Source organism: Rutidosis leptorrhynchoides, chromosome 7, assembly GCF_046630445.1.
Source record: "Rutidosis leptorrhynchoides isolate AG116_Rl617_1_P2 chromosome 7, CSIRO_AGI_Rlap_v1, whole genome shotgun sequence".
NCBI classification, from domain to species: domain Eukaryota; kingdom Viridiplantae; phylum Streptophyta; class Magnoliopsida; order Asterales; family Asteraceae; genus Rutidosis; species Rutidosis leptorrhynchoides.
This window is the reverse complement of record NC_092339.1, coordinates 246,767,922-246,784,343: the sequence shown is the minus strand read 5'-3', so window position 1 is coordinate 246,784,343 and position 16,422 is coordinate 246,767,922.

The window sequence follows — 16,422 nt, the reverse complement described above, 5'->3', positions numbered from 1 at the left end:
TTTACTAAGTATTACTCTTCACATTCCATAACACACACATACTTGCTTTTATTTTCTCTCTTTTTCTCTCAACTTGTAAGTAACTTGTTCAAGTTTTTCTTCTTCCTTTCTTGTCTCCAAAACCGAACCTATACACCCCTTAATCATCATCATCACTTGTTGTTGTTGTAGTTAATTACTTGTTGTTTACATACTTGTTGATGATTACTTACTAGTTAACAAGAATCAATCTTTCTAGTTTGAATTCTTCATTTATCTTGTAATTTCAAGAACACACAAGAACTAAACTTACTAGTTTATGTTCTACATATATTGTTTCAAAAGATTGTAAGTTCATGTGTTGAAAGCATACTTGTGAATCATGTTTGTAAACTTTAAAGTTTACATTCTTAAAGATCAAACTTAGGCTTGAATCTTTAAAGTATGCAACCCATGAACTTATTTACTTGTTTACTTAGTTTATGTCTTCATTTTATGCACTTTAATTTCATGTTGTTGGTTGTTATTGGTCAAATGTTACTAGTTAACTTTGATCTCATTAATCTTGAACTAAAATTAACTTTAAAAGTTCAAGAACATGTAAGTAAGTTTCTTTAATTATAACTTTGTACACTTATGTTAGATCTAGACTTTTGAGTCTTGGATCTTCAAGATCAAACTAAGAACTATGTTCTATAACTTAAGATCTTAATTTTATAAGTTCACTTCCAAGTTTGTAACTTATTATTAGTTTTAAAGTTCATGTATGTGTTAGATCTAAGACTTTGATGTAACTTTGGTTCATCAAAACACTTGCAACACTTAAGTGAGTTGTGCTTCATGTCTTAGACTTACACTTGGGTTATGATGGTCAAACCTTGGTGAAAATTATGCAAACACATCAACGAGTTGTACACTTGAAGCTATATGCATCAAGGATGAGAACCGTGATAAGCATCGAGCACCAAGACCACCGGAACCCACTATTTTTCTGTTTACTATCTTCTGCCTTCTGTTTTCTGGGTTCTGTAACAGAAAAATACACCTGGGCTACTGTAACCTTGATTTTCAGATATATCTTTTCGAGTAGATAATTTTTCATATAGGACTCGTCTTAATCCGAGTTACGGTTTAGGATTTATGGCCCTCCGATCGTCACTATGTCCTTTTAACGTTGTTCAGAAATTTCTGACCTACTCGCACTTAGACCGTCTCCGCGGTCAAACGAAGACGAGTTTGCTTCTATAAATTTTATCATACTTAAAGGACTCATATACGGAGCCATGGCCACTGGTCTTACCTTAATTCAGTAAGGGTAGAGGCCGTGGTGACTGATCGAAGTCAGCTTTTGTTTTAAACTACTTTCATGAACGAAACTTACTTTACGCCTTTTGTTTGATGATGAATGATGATGACCTTTAAGACCTTATTTACATACTTTTAAACATATTCGGACGATTTACTGACTTAGTACTATTTGACTTAGGTTGAGGACCCGTTTGGACAACCTTCATTACTTGCTTACTTTCCGAGTCATACTTTACCGCTACTTTATCATTGTGAGTTATAGCATTCCCTTTTTACTTTAACTTATTTTGGGAACTGAGAATACATACGGATTTTATGTTTTACATACTAGGCACGAGTACTTAAACTTTATATATGTGTGGGTTATATAACGGCAGAAACATTCCCTTTAGCTCGGTAACGTTTAGTCATTGGTTTTTGAACCGGTGAACGCGAATCTTAGATATGGATCCATAGGGTTTGACATCCCTACTCGAGCTAGTAGCGCTAGCATTTAACGAGTGTTTAATACTTTGTAGACATACGCACTTGCCAAGTGTACTTTCATGGGGTATAAACGTTAAGTTAGTTACCAAGTGCCCACGGTTAACATATACTTTATCATACTATTTTGAAACGCTCTTTGTAGCACTGAAATCTCGTGGCCTACCTTACATACTGTTATACTTAAACTATAGCTCACCAACCATTGTGTTGACATTTTTAAGCATGTTTTTCTCAGGTGCTTAAGGTTATTTTCTTCCGCTGTCGTGCTAGTCTTGCCGTAGACACCCGCTGCTCTAGTGTTATCACCGCATGAACTGTTTATCTTGCATTCAGACTTTAATACTTTTGAACTATATTTTGTAATGACCTAAGGGTCACATACGCTTATTCATGCTTGCTATTCGTAGAAGCATACTGTTGGTGTAAAACATTTGATGTCGGTTATGACGTCACCTTTTTATCGTGAATGAAACTTCTTATATTACAGCACGTAGTACTTAACCTTGTAATAATCCTGTTGTTGATGATTCGTACACGATGGTTTTGTACGGGGCATCACAGTAATTCTCGTTACAAGGTGTGGATGAGTATATGATAAGGTTGCAACGAATATAATGATTTTTCAAAGATCAACACAGTTGTTGGTAAGTTTACTGCTAATGTGGTGGAATATAAACAGTTTCCCGATGTCAACGACAAAAGGCAAATTATAACAAAATTATAATAAGGCTAATCCGAATGAAAGTCGAACTTGATTTGCTGGAGCTGTGACAAAATTGGCTAATTTGAAAAGGAATTGCAAAGTTATTTTAGGTAATAACAATGCCAAAGGAGCTAGCACAGATACGTGTTAAACGTTTACTCAGTTTACGAGTGTTTTTAGGTGCATAACTATATACATCAATCTTTTCTTCCGTAGATAAAGTGCGGTTGGTTCATCCTCTCGATTGAGGTGTTTTCAAGAATCATGAAAGATTTAAACGCATATTATAATCGTCAAGATACAAACGAGGTTTAAGATGAAATCAAGTGGCAAACTTGAAGAAATGTTTAGTTTCATATGTTATAATCATTATTTTAATTCATTTTAATTGTTCAATGTTAGTAGTCCACAGTTAGTAATTCAATAATTCATATATAGTTTAATATATAATATTCGAATTAATTAAAACGTATCGTGACCCATTGTATACATGTCTCAGACTAGATCACAACTCAAAGTATATATATTATTTCAGAATCAACCTCAACCCTGTATAGCTAACTCGAGCATTACCGCATATAGAGTATCTATGGTTATTCCAAATAATATATATAGATGCGTCGATATGATATATCAAAACCTTGTATACGTGTCCTGATTTATCCGACGATATTTAATGTGCATAAATTAAATGACGATCAATAAAATTGCGATAAATAAATTGTGATAAATAAAATATAATCAGTTAGCTAGGAACAGTTAGCTAGAAACAATTAGCGTGGATTCTTACAAAAATTTTCTCATAGTTAATTTGTTTGTTTCTAACAATTTTTATTTTTTCCAATGTTTTCTTCATTATGCCACTTGTTGAACTCTGATAAGTCAAAATCCAAATATGAAATTGAATGAAAATGGTTATTCTGTGGTGAACATATTCGTATATCAGTGGATGTAAGTAAGATAGTAAATGACTGTTGAATCATATTCGAATAATGTACAGTGTAACTTATTAATGTGAAATCTAAATATTCCTCGGGTATTACCTACCCGTTAAAATATTTTCACCATTAACAGTTTGTACAAAAGAATTTTTAATTACATTCTTTATGAAAATATATTTACATATATATTTTCTTCAGATGTAATCATGGATTTAATGAGTTAATATGATATTAATCTCATTTGATTTATCGTTAGAACTAGAATATATAATCTCTAAAATATTAGAAATTATATAATCGTCATGTAGAACGAAGATAAATGATGTAGAACAATTCGTAGAACGATGATTATACTCGAGGTACATAATGAGATGTTGAGGCGTGTGATGTTGAAACTTGGGTTGTTGGTGGTACTGGTATTGTTGTTGGTGGTACTGTTGGTGCCGGTGATGTTGTTGGAGCTGGTACGTTTTGCACCATATTTTCCAAGGCTACTACTTGAGCGCGAAGCTCGTTGACTTCTTCTACTACACCGGGATGATTGTCGGTTCGGACGAGCGGATGAATAAGATCTAAAATTTGAGATAGTATATAATCATGACGAGATACTCTGAAAATGAGAGAAAAATGGTATTACGAACAGGTTCGCCGGTAAGTGCTTCAGGTTCTTTGCCAAGAGGTGAATTCGGTTGGTGGAAAGGATCACCTTCTTCTTGTCTCCAATGATTAAGTAGACTACGAACCCATCCAAAATTCATCCAGAATAAATGATGGCTATTTGGTTGATCCATTCCTGTCACACTGCTTTCGGAGTTCGAGTGAAACTCTATATCGGAATCCGAGGGACTTGAACTAGTGGCGAGTTCCATTTCGTATGATTGAATAAAGAATTTTTGATATGAAATGATTTCCGACTATCAGATGATATTCTAATTACATAGAATATCTATATATATAGAATAAAATATTTCGTAAATTACGGAGGAATTTACGGAATATGACAAGCAAAGTTTACAGTAACAGATATGCTAAGATATGAATTAGCAGATACGCTTAAATATGAATTTTGTCTATACACTATTCATGCAATTAATGCAGTAAGATGTGTCTAGACTAAGAATGATAAGTAGGTAGTTTCCTAAGAAATGATTTTCGACAAGAAATGATAAGCAAAACTTTTGACATGCAGACACGGTCAAAGTCCAGACTCACTAATGCATCTAAACAACTATCAGTTAGACACACTAATGCAAGACCTGGCTTGCTAAGACCATCGCTCTAATACCAATTGAAATTCCCCGTTCATATACATTATAAACGATTCACAATAGTTGATTACATCGCGAGGTATTTGACCTCTATATGATACATTTTACAAACATTGCATTCGTTTTTAGAAGACAAACTTTCATTTCATCGAAAGTTGACAGCATGCATACCATTTCATAATATATCCAACTATAATTGACTTAATAATAATCTTGATGAACTCGACGACTCGAATGCAACATCTTTTGAAATATGTCATGAATGACTTCAAGTAATATCTTTAAAATGAGCAAATGTACAGTGGAAGATTTCTTTCAAACCTGAGAATAAACATGCTTTCAAGTGTCAACCAAAAGGTTGGTGAGTTCATTAGTTTATCATAAACAATCATTTCCATTAATTTAATAGACCACAAGATTTTCATTTCATTTCTCATAAATATCATGCATCTGCATAAAAATCATTCATATGGATTGAACACCTGGTAACCGACCTTAACAGGATGCATATAGAATATCCCCATCATTCTGAGACTCTCATCGGACATGATAAATCGAAGTACTAAAGCATCCGTAATTCGGATGAGGCTTGTTGGGCCAAATAGATCTATCTTTAGGATTCGCGTCAATTGGTGGCAATTATCATAAACACCAATTCTTAGGCTACCAAGCTAAAAAGGGGCATATTCGGTTCGATAATCCAACCATAGAATGTAGTTTCGATTACTTGTGTCTATTTTGTAAAACATTCATAAAAAAGCATGTATTCTTAGTCCCAAAAATATATATTGCAAAAGCATTTAAAAAGGGAGCAAATGATACTCACGATATAATATTTTGTAGTAAAAATATTCATACCACGATACTGAACAATGCAGGGTTGGCCTCGGATTCACGAACCTAGATCATTCATATATATTAAAACATATAATCGTAATCGAACAAATTTATATATAGTTAGTTATGTATTAATATTAATATTTATATATAATTCTATTAATACTTATGATATATTATAATGCTTTATTCGATATATAATTTAGTTAACGTTACATTAATATAAATAATATTATATCATAATATTAAGTAATATTAGTATACTTATGTAATAAATTTATTTTTATATAAATTTATTTTTGTTTGCAAAATAATATTTACAATAATCTTAGAAGGAGTATCATAGTAGTAATAATAATTTTTAATAATAATAATAATAATAATAATAATAATGATATTAATAATAATAAAAATGATAAAAATGATAAGATAAAAACGATATTTTTTTAATAAGGTGATATTTTTAATAAAAATGGTATTTTTATTAATAACTATAGTTTTAATAGCATTTTAATAGTCATATTAATAATAATACTGGTATCAATGTTAAATGAGAATTCTAAGGCTAATATTAATAATAATGATACTACTAATAATATTCTTAATGATAATACTAATACTAATGTTAATAATAATAATAATACCTATAATACTTACAATAATAATAATAGTAATAATAATCTTAATATTAATGATGATAATAATTATAATAATAGTTCTTATGATAATAATAATAATAATCATAATCATAATTGTAATAATAATAATAATTAATAATAATAATAATAATAATAATAATAATAATAATAATAATAATAATAATAATAATAATAATAATAATAATAATAAAAGAAATACTACCTTAAAGTATCAAGCCTTAAAAAAAAATCGTCCATGCCCGGGCTCGAACACACGACCTCCTGTTCACCATACACACCCCATAACCATGGAACCGTTTCTGTTTTTCTATTGAATATCATACTCCTTATTTATTTATCCCGTATTCTTTTGATTCAATGGCCCAATCTAATCACACTCAAATTATAGTCCATTAAGGAACTTGATCCACAAATCAGTCCAATAGCATCACAAAAGAAGGCTCGGTTATAATTTATGCTTAAATGGGTTTTGGTTCGATTCATTAAACTGACAAGAAGATATTACGGTCAGTAATTTTTATCCCATCATCAAAATCATGATCATAACCTAATCATCTAAATCTCGCCATCGTTATCTAATCATCATTATCTTTATCTTTCGGTTAACATCATATTTAACATCATTATCGTTTTCGAATCACTTTCATCTAAATCGTGTTTCTGTGCTCATCGCCGTCATTATCCTCCTTTCTGTTTTTGTAACACTCCTCTTAAACACGTCATCCTTCTTTAATGACTTATATTTCTTTATAACCCACTAGTAAATTAAAAAAGTTAATTGAGTTATTCCCCTTATAAAGGTTGTCGGCCATCAGTATAAAGTGGAAATCTTTATTTATATATATATTTTTTTAATATCGAATGGTAGTCCCAAAACCAAATAAATAATCTATTAAGTATCAAAGTGTTACAGTTGGAAACGAAAAGAATATACCAGTTGTATGGTGGGGACTGAGGTGAGTTTATGGTGGAGTGAATCACGAATAGTAATCAGAAACAGATAGGTAGTGTAGCAGGTTTTCAAAAGATCATGAACAAAAAGAATAAAACAAACGGAGCAGTTTGTTTTGCAGGTGGGTTTTAGTTCTCGTTCGGGAAGTGTTCGAATAGCTTACAACATGAACAATAAGGTGGGTTTTCGTACAGGATATGGCAGCAATTTTTGTTTGATAATCTGATCGAACCAAGAATACTTAACAATGGTATTTCAAGTGGTTTTGATGGGGTGTTTGATTGATTGATAAACAGGAAGGGTGAGTGAATTGAAGGTGATGGGTTTGGTGAAACTGGGAAGTGGTTTATGGTTATTAAATGGCAGTCCCAAGTGGGTCATAGCAGTAAGCAATAAGATGGTTCCTAGGTTCGTTTTAATTTGAATCGTATGGTTGTCGATGGTGGTTCAACAGAAAGCAACAATGATGAAAACATAAATACATAAAAACTAATAATAACAAGAGGTTTGGTGATGATACCGTTGGTGTGTGAATCGATCCAGGAATAATAATAGTAACGACTAACTTTTATAGGTGTGTGATGGTGAGTTTTGCAAAAGAAGAAGAGAGGTGATGATTACTGGTGGAGACCTTGGTGTCTTTGATTGAAACAAAAACAGAAAACAGATAGAATTAAGGAGATGATGTGTTTCTGGGTGATGCAATGGTTGTCGATGATTGATCATGGTGGAGGTGGCGGCTTTGGTGTTGTGAAGGTGGTGGTTCTTGACTAGTGATGGTGGCTTCAAGGTGGTTTATAGTGGACATGAAGATATGGGTTTTGAGCAAAATAGAATTTGAACACAATAATGATAACAGTTGTTGAATGATTTTATCAATAATCGATTTGTTATTTAATAAGTGGGTGTAGACAGGTAAAATCAAACCAAGGAAGAAAGAACAAAAAAAAATCAAAAGTGGACAATGACTTCAAACGGAATTTGTTTGTATACTGAATTGAATTCGATATATTAACACAATCAGAGACAGGAACAAAATTTATAAAGGCTGATGTGGATATAAAACAGATTCTGTAATATTTGTTTGATATATTGATTAAAAATATAGATATATTAATAATATCTTAATAATAATAATACTTTCCATATTATTAATAATTAATAACTATAATTACATTAATACTAATAATATTACAATATCATTAATAATGATAAAAATTATAATACTATTAATAATAATAATAATAATAATAATAATAATAATAATAATACCTAAAGCAATGATAAAAAATTTTAATAATAATATTTTAATAATGATATCAATCATAATAATAATATTGATGGTAAAGATAATAATAATAATCATCAAGGATAATGATAATAATATGATAATATTAATAATAATGATAATAATAATGACAAAAATCATAATTTACTACTAAGTATAATAATAATTATATTAATAATAGTAACAATAATATTAGTAATAATTATAACCATCTAAATGTATCAAATTTCATATCTATATAATAATAGTAAATCTTTATTTTAATGAAAGTAATACTAATATAGCATTTTTAACTTGTAAGTAAGTTTAATATGTTGATATTACATATTATTAAGTATGTAATATTTAATAACATCTAATATATAATAACATATATTGATTATTTAATATTTCTATATTTTATATATATTGTAATTTAATATAATATTAATTAGGTATAAAAATCGTATATATATATATATATATATATATATATATATATATATATATATATATATATCAACCTAATTAATCTGTATATTATTTCACATTTTTAATTTAAATGATTAAATTGTATTTTATCATTTCCAATTATTATATATACTATTATATATATATATATACATATACATATATATATATATATATATACATATATATATACATATACATATATATACATATATATACATATATATACATATATATATTATATATATATATATATATATATATATATACATATATACATATCTATTTATAACAATTGTTCGTGAATCGTCGGGAATGGTCGAAAGTCAATTGAATATATGAAACAGTTCAAACTTTTTGAGACTCAACATTATAAACTTTGCTTATCGTGTCGGGAATATATAAAGATTAAGTTTAAATTTGGTCGAAAATTTCCGGGTTGTCACAATCAACAGCCTCGGACATACCCTTCACTAGTGCAGTACGAAGGTAGTTAATAAATGCATTCCCAACCGTGTTCGGATCAAGGACCCTCTGCACCAAGGTAGGAATGCCATTCTTCCACTCAGTAAATTTACCCTTAGCAACAACAGTTTTCTCCTGGGTTTCACCCCGATCATCCTCAGCGATTTCTTCAGCCTTTCAATCTCCTTCAGCAATTCTTCTTTCGCTGCTCTCAACTGAACACAAGAACCTTCAACAATCTTCAAAGCTTCCTCTTTTTTCTGTACAAGATCTGCAACAGTAGACCATCGTTTATGCACATCCTGCACTTCAATTTCTAATTTATTCAATTTTGATGCATTTTCATCAGCTTTGGCAACAACAAACTCTTGAGCCTGTTGCATCTTTAGGCTGTGCAACACGTGTTGAGTATGCAGCATCAAGGAAGCGATAGTAGATTGCAGGCTCTCATTGATAGTTAAGAGGAAAGCGATGAGGAAAGGTCTGCCACAGAGTTTGACTGCACAATATAATATAACTTTCAGAACAAGCACAAAATAGCAAACTTCTTTTAACGACCCGTCCTAATCCATCTGGACGAATACATTACATTTGGTTACATCGCGAGGTACTTGACCTCTATATGATACTACCTCCGTCCGAATTAGATAGTCCTGTTTTTCCATTTTGGGATGTCCCAAATTAATAGTCCACTTCCATAAATAGAAAGGAAAGAGGATTTGATTGGTGGATCTGGAGAGAGAAAATATTTCATTGATGGATAAATGAAGTTAGTGGGATTTCCTAAAACTGTGTGCCATTTTGTCTGTGGACTATTAAATTGGGACGGAGGGAATATATTTTACAAACATTGCATTCGTTTTTTAAAAAGACAAACTTTCATTACATCGAAAGTTAACGGCATGCATACCATTTCATAATATATCCAACTATAATTGACTTAATAATAATCTTGATGAACTCAACGACTCGAATGCAACGTCTTTTGAAATATGTCAAGAATGACTCCAAGTAATATCTCTAAAATGAGCAAATGCACAGCGGAAGATTTCTTTCATACCTGAGAATAAACATGCTTTCAAGTGTCAACCAAAAGGTTGGTGAGTTCATTAGTTTATCATAATCGATCATTTTCATCATTTTAATAGACCATAAGATTTTCATTTCCATTTCTCATAAAAATACGTCCCATGCATAGAGACAAAAATAATCATTCATATGGATTGATCACCTGATAATCGACATTAACAAGATGCATATAGAATATCCTCATCATTCCGGGACACCCATCGGACATGATAAATTTCAAAGTACTAAAGCATTCTAAATTCTAGAATGGGGGTTGTTAGTTCCCGTAGATCTACCTTTAGGATTCGCGTCAATTAGGAGTGCACTAATTCTCAAAATTAGTGATGTTCCCTAATTCTTAGATTACCAGGTTAAAAGGGGCATATTCGGCTTCGGTCCATTCAACCATATAATGTAGTTTCAATTACTTGTGTCTATTTCGTAAAACAGTTATAAAAAACAGCGCATGTATTCTCAGTCCCAAAAATATAAAGAGTAAAAGGGAGCAAATGAAACTCACAAAACTGTATTTTGTAGTAAAAATACATATGACAACATTGCACAATGCAGGGTTGGCCTCGGATTCACGAACCTATTGAACAAATAATTATATTATTATTAGTGATAATTTTTATATTAATAACTTATATACTTTATTATATATTTATTTTATATATTTAAGTAAAGTGTTTATATATTTAAGTTTTGGTTATTATACATATTTTTATTTACTTAATCTTTTGTTTACAAAATATTAGTTATAGTAATACTAAGGTAATATTAATAATAATAAAAATGATAATAGTTATACTACTTAATATTACTAATTGAGATACTAATGGTCATGATTTCATTAGTGATAATAATAATGATATTAATAATAATATACTCATAAAAATGGTTCTAACATTTATAAAGTGATAATAATACCAATATTTATGAAAATAATAATAATTTGTATTATTTTCACAATAATAATAATAATAATAATAATAATAATAATAATAATAATAAATACTATAATAATAATAATATTACCTACTAATACTTAACTATAATAGTAACAATAATAGTAATAGTAATAATAATACTAATAATAATAATAATCATTTTCATGTATTAATAACAATAATACTAATGATAATAATAATAACCAAAATCATAATAATAATAATAATAATAATAATAATAATAATAATAATAATAATAATAATAATAATAATAATAATAATAATAATAATAATAATAATAATAATAATAATAATAATAATACTTATTATGCTCTAATGTCATTACTTAATAATAACTAATTGCTAATAATAATCATCATTTTAATTGTATAATAATAACAATAAGTAATAATAATATTAATAATAATAATAATAATCATAATAACAATAATAATAACAAAAATAATGATTTTTGGTATGTAAACTACCTTAGAAGCCTATTTTAAAAAGATTGCACCAACAAGGATCGAACCCGAGACCTCTCGCTCACCAAACACAACTCCCAGCCACTCCTCCGTCCTTACATTTCTGTTTTATTTTCCTTATGAATTTATTTAACCCCGTTTTATATCCTGGTTCCTCCTTCTTCTCTTCTGCCTAAACCTAATCGATCCCAGTTCAAAACCAATTTACTTATAACAACCCAAGATTTAGATTCTTCAATAAACTTTTACATAACGCATACCGGTTTGTACTAATCAGTAATTGAAAAAGAAAAAATAAAAAAATAAAAAGGGTGTAATATCGCTGCTGCTGTTCGGTTAAAAAAATGATATAGAAATTGAAAACGTTTTAGCTAAAATTTATAACATGAAATAAGTTTTAAAGCCTTCCTAAAATCGTTCTCAACCCTCAATTGCACTTCAATTGAAACCTATAACTCGAATTCGATCAAAGAATAAAGTTTGACTTTATAAAATTAAAACTTTGACTTGGAAATTAATAATCAATTTGGGGAATTAGAGGCTAGCAACTTACAGATAGATTATTCGAGTGATTCCTAACATAACTGCATCTATGTATTTTGAAATTCGATTAAAAATCGTGTTTTGGCTAAAAAATTGAAGAACAGAGATATTTGGTTGGAGTCTTTTGATTTCTGTTTAGTTTTTCAATTTACAGCAGCTATCAGAAATTTTATTTGATAAAGAAGATGGATATTCGAATGAATTTATAATCAATAAAGAAGGATGATCGGTTGTCATAAACAAATAGAGGATGTCGACCATATCTCACAAGCAGAACAGTAGACAGGAAACTAAATAACAGATTGTGACATATGAATAAATAAAAAATTACGCGTTATATGTCCTTGTTTATAAGTACATTTTATATTAAAAGTAAGAAATAAAATATATTAGATAATAATAATTATAATATTACTAATAATAATTATAATAATATTTATAACAATGATATTAAGTTGTATTTTAATATTAATAACAATAATACTAATAATAATAATAACAATGATATAATAATAATAATAAGTTATATATATATATATATATATATATATATATATATATATATATATATATATATATATATATATATATATATATATATATATTAAAATCAAAAATACTTACCATAATTTTAATAGTAATAATTTTATTAATTATGATAATGATAAAAAATAAAAATTAACAATAATAATAATGCTAATACTGAATACTAATAATTTTTAATAATAATAATAATATACAATCTATACATATCAGATTTCATACTTATAACATAATATCATTAATACAGATATTAATATCAATATTTATAATGTAAGTAATGATATTATAACAACTATATTTTTAACCTGTATTTATTACTTATGTTATATTTAATATACTATATGATAACTTTTATTGAATATTCATTATTTATAAATTTTATATATATTACAATATAATAATAATTACACATAGAAATCATATATTTTTATATATAGTTTCTTTTTTTATTAATAACTTTTTATCTTGTGTATTATTTTACCTAATTAACTCAAATGATTAACTTGTATTCTATTATTTCAATCTATTCTATAAAATTATATTTATATATATATATATATATATATATATATATATATATATTCATTTACAACAATCGTTCGTGAATCGCCGGGAATAGTCAAAGGTCAATTGCATTCATGAAAAATAGTTCCAACATTTTGAGACTCGGTTTAATAGATTTTGCTTATCGTGTCGAAACTATATAAAGGTTAAGTTTAAATTTGTTCAGAAATTTCTGGGTCGTCACACTTCTAATGATAGTATACATCAATTTCAACAAAAGATCACCTTCAAAAAATTGATGTATTTACCAGATTTGTTGATAGGGTCTTCAATAAATGATCACATGTCATCTAGCGGCACGGATGGCTGAGGAAGGGAAGAGGAAGAAGATTGTGTTGTGTATGGACCTATGGAAGTAACATGTGGAGAATAAGGAGTCCTTTCAATAAACTTTTCATCATCATAATCAGCAAAATCATCATCAGCATCATCACCAGTAGCTTCTTCGTCATTTGAAAGAACAATTCCAGGTCAACAAATCAAATATAAGCATGACAAAAGGAAGACAGAATATAGCATGACATAAAATGAACAAACTATATACTTATTTGTTTCTTGGAAGGAGTGGTAGCATCAACTGGGCCTTTACCCTCATGCTTCAAGCATTTTAACGTCTTCCTGGATGGAGGAGGAGGAGTAACATCCAGAATTTCAACTTCAGGGGTGGGTTCACCAGCACCCAGTGTTGTAAAAGAGGCTGAAACGGGCGCCGCAACGGACGCCACAACGGATTTTCCTTAGTATCGTTGCAACGGGCCTTGAAACGGAAAAAAAGACGGTCAACGCTTAAAAAATGGTCAACAACGCTAAAAACGGTAAAAACGGTCAAAGACGGAAAAAACGGTCAAAGACGGAAAAAAACGGTCAAAGACGGAAAAAAACGGTCAAAGACGGAAAAAACGGTCAACTTTATATTTATATATATATATATATAAATATATATTTTTTTTATATATATATATATATATGTCAACGTTAGTCAACATCCGTTTCGACCCCGTTTTTTCCGTTGCGACGTTTTGAGGTCGCTAACTTTTCGGCCCCGTCTCACGTCTTTTTCAACCTTGTCAGCACCACCACCTTCTCCTTCCGTCGTTCGTTCAGGACTCTTCAATTATTTTTCAAAATCAGCCAATTTTGCCTCTCGGCCTTAAGTTCCTCAGCAGTCTTGGGACGCTCTACAACTTCAATATTATCCAAGTTACGAGCATTAAACGTTTCAGTAACCTTCCATTTCTTATCTTCTGCATAAACAATGCAAGTAAACACAAAAATAGCATACATAAGAAACATATGGATTATGTTGAGGTATTAAAATACAGCAGACTAACAAGAAAGCCTACCATGGCCTTTCAACCGCAGTACATGTATAAACCCATCACTCTATTCACTACTCACACCGCAAAGAACCAGAATTGCTTCCATATCCACATATGATCTTTGAGGCTGATTTAAAGTTTTAAGAGACTCCACCAAATTATTCTCGTTCTCAGTTAATGTAATAGTTTTACTGGCACCTATCTTAGCTTTGGACCAATCACGTATAGCAGCCCATGTTTCCCAAATGACTTTATTATCTACATAAAAAAATGGTTCTTTCCAGAACTTTAGAGATGAATCTTTTTTACCCACAAAACTTTTTCCTTTTTTACTGTCAAACGTATACCAGCATTTGCTAACAAGCCGGATTCGGAATTGTGACAATTAAAATACATATCAAACAAAATATACCTTTTGCAGACCAAAAGGGTGTATTTGACTAAGAAAAACTTCATAGTGGGCAAGAACCTTTAGTAAGAAGGAAGAAAAGGGAATACGAAGATTACCTACAGTAAGTTGTAATTTATAGTTGAAGAAGGAACAATTGGATTCAAACGCCTAAGGTTTTTGAACGATACGTACATGACTTCTAAGTCCGATTCTGTCACGAAATTGCCAATCGTATTGACGTCTTGACCGTCTTTCTTTGAAGAGGTACTCGTACGTTGATTCGGCCATGGTAGAAATTTTAAAACAAAAAAAGTGGGAGAAGTAAGAAAAACACTAACCTCGCAGGTATGATATTGGAAAACCCTAGAATTGCTTGTACAAAATGATCCTTCGAGAAGATTGAAGAGTTAGAAAAAAGAAAATGAATGAATAAACGGAGTATTTATAGGCGAATGGGAAATTTGGAAGATATATTGATCGAGACACGTGTATGGTTCGGATTAGTTGTAGGGATCATTTTGAAATTCAATTTTTTTTTTATTTAAACTCAAAACAAAAATGAGGGATTTTGGTGGCAAAGTGCATCATTGGGGTCACATCATATCAAAAAATAGAAGATATATGTTTTCGAAAAAGACACTTCTTATCTTTTATAGTTTAATGACTTTATTTTTTGCAAAAATAAAGACATTAAACGAAGGGGACTTAATGGTGTATCCTATGGGCTACACGCATAAAAGCATCATTTTTTTTAATAGAAGAAACATTCGAAACGCATAAAAGACAACAATAATAGCAGATATTATTTAATAGCCGTTCGACGTTTTACAGTTATGCCAGGCCGCCCAGCGTCATGCATAAGCCCTGAAGGAAGATCTATGCTTAAGCCCTTAAATAAGCGCATGAGCGACACACATGCCACGTCAGCTCCAAGCCTAAGTCGGTTGTGGATATTTCGCATAATTGAATTAATTAACATCTGACACATGTTTTCGAAAATTACGAAGGATCTGCGCCTATAAATAGACCCCATGGGTCACCACATTTTACAATTCAGTCACTTGTGGCAGAGAGCACACTTTCTCTCTCATACAGTACTTTCTCACTATAGAACTCCACTATTAGCAACAATACGCTAGACGGACCATCTCATACTTTGGTCCTAGAAGACTGATAAGGCCACCCCACGGAGAACTCATCCATGATCCGGGTCTGCAGGGATT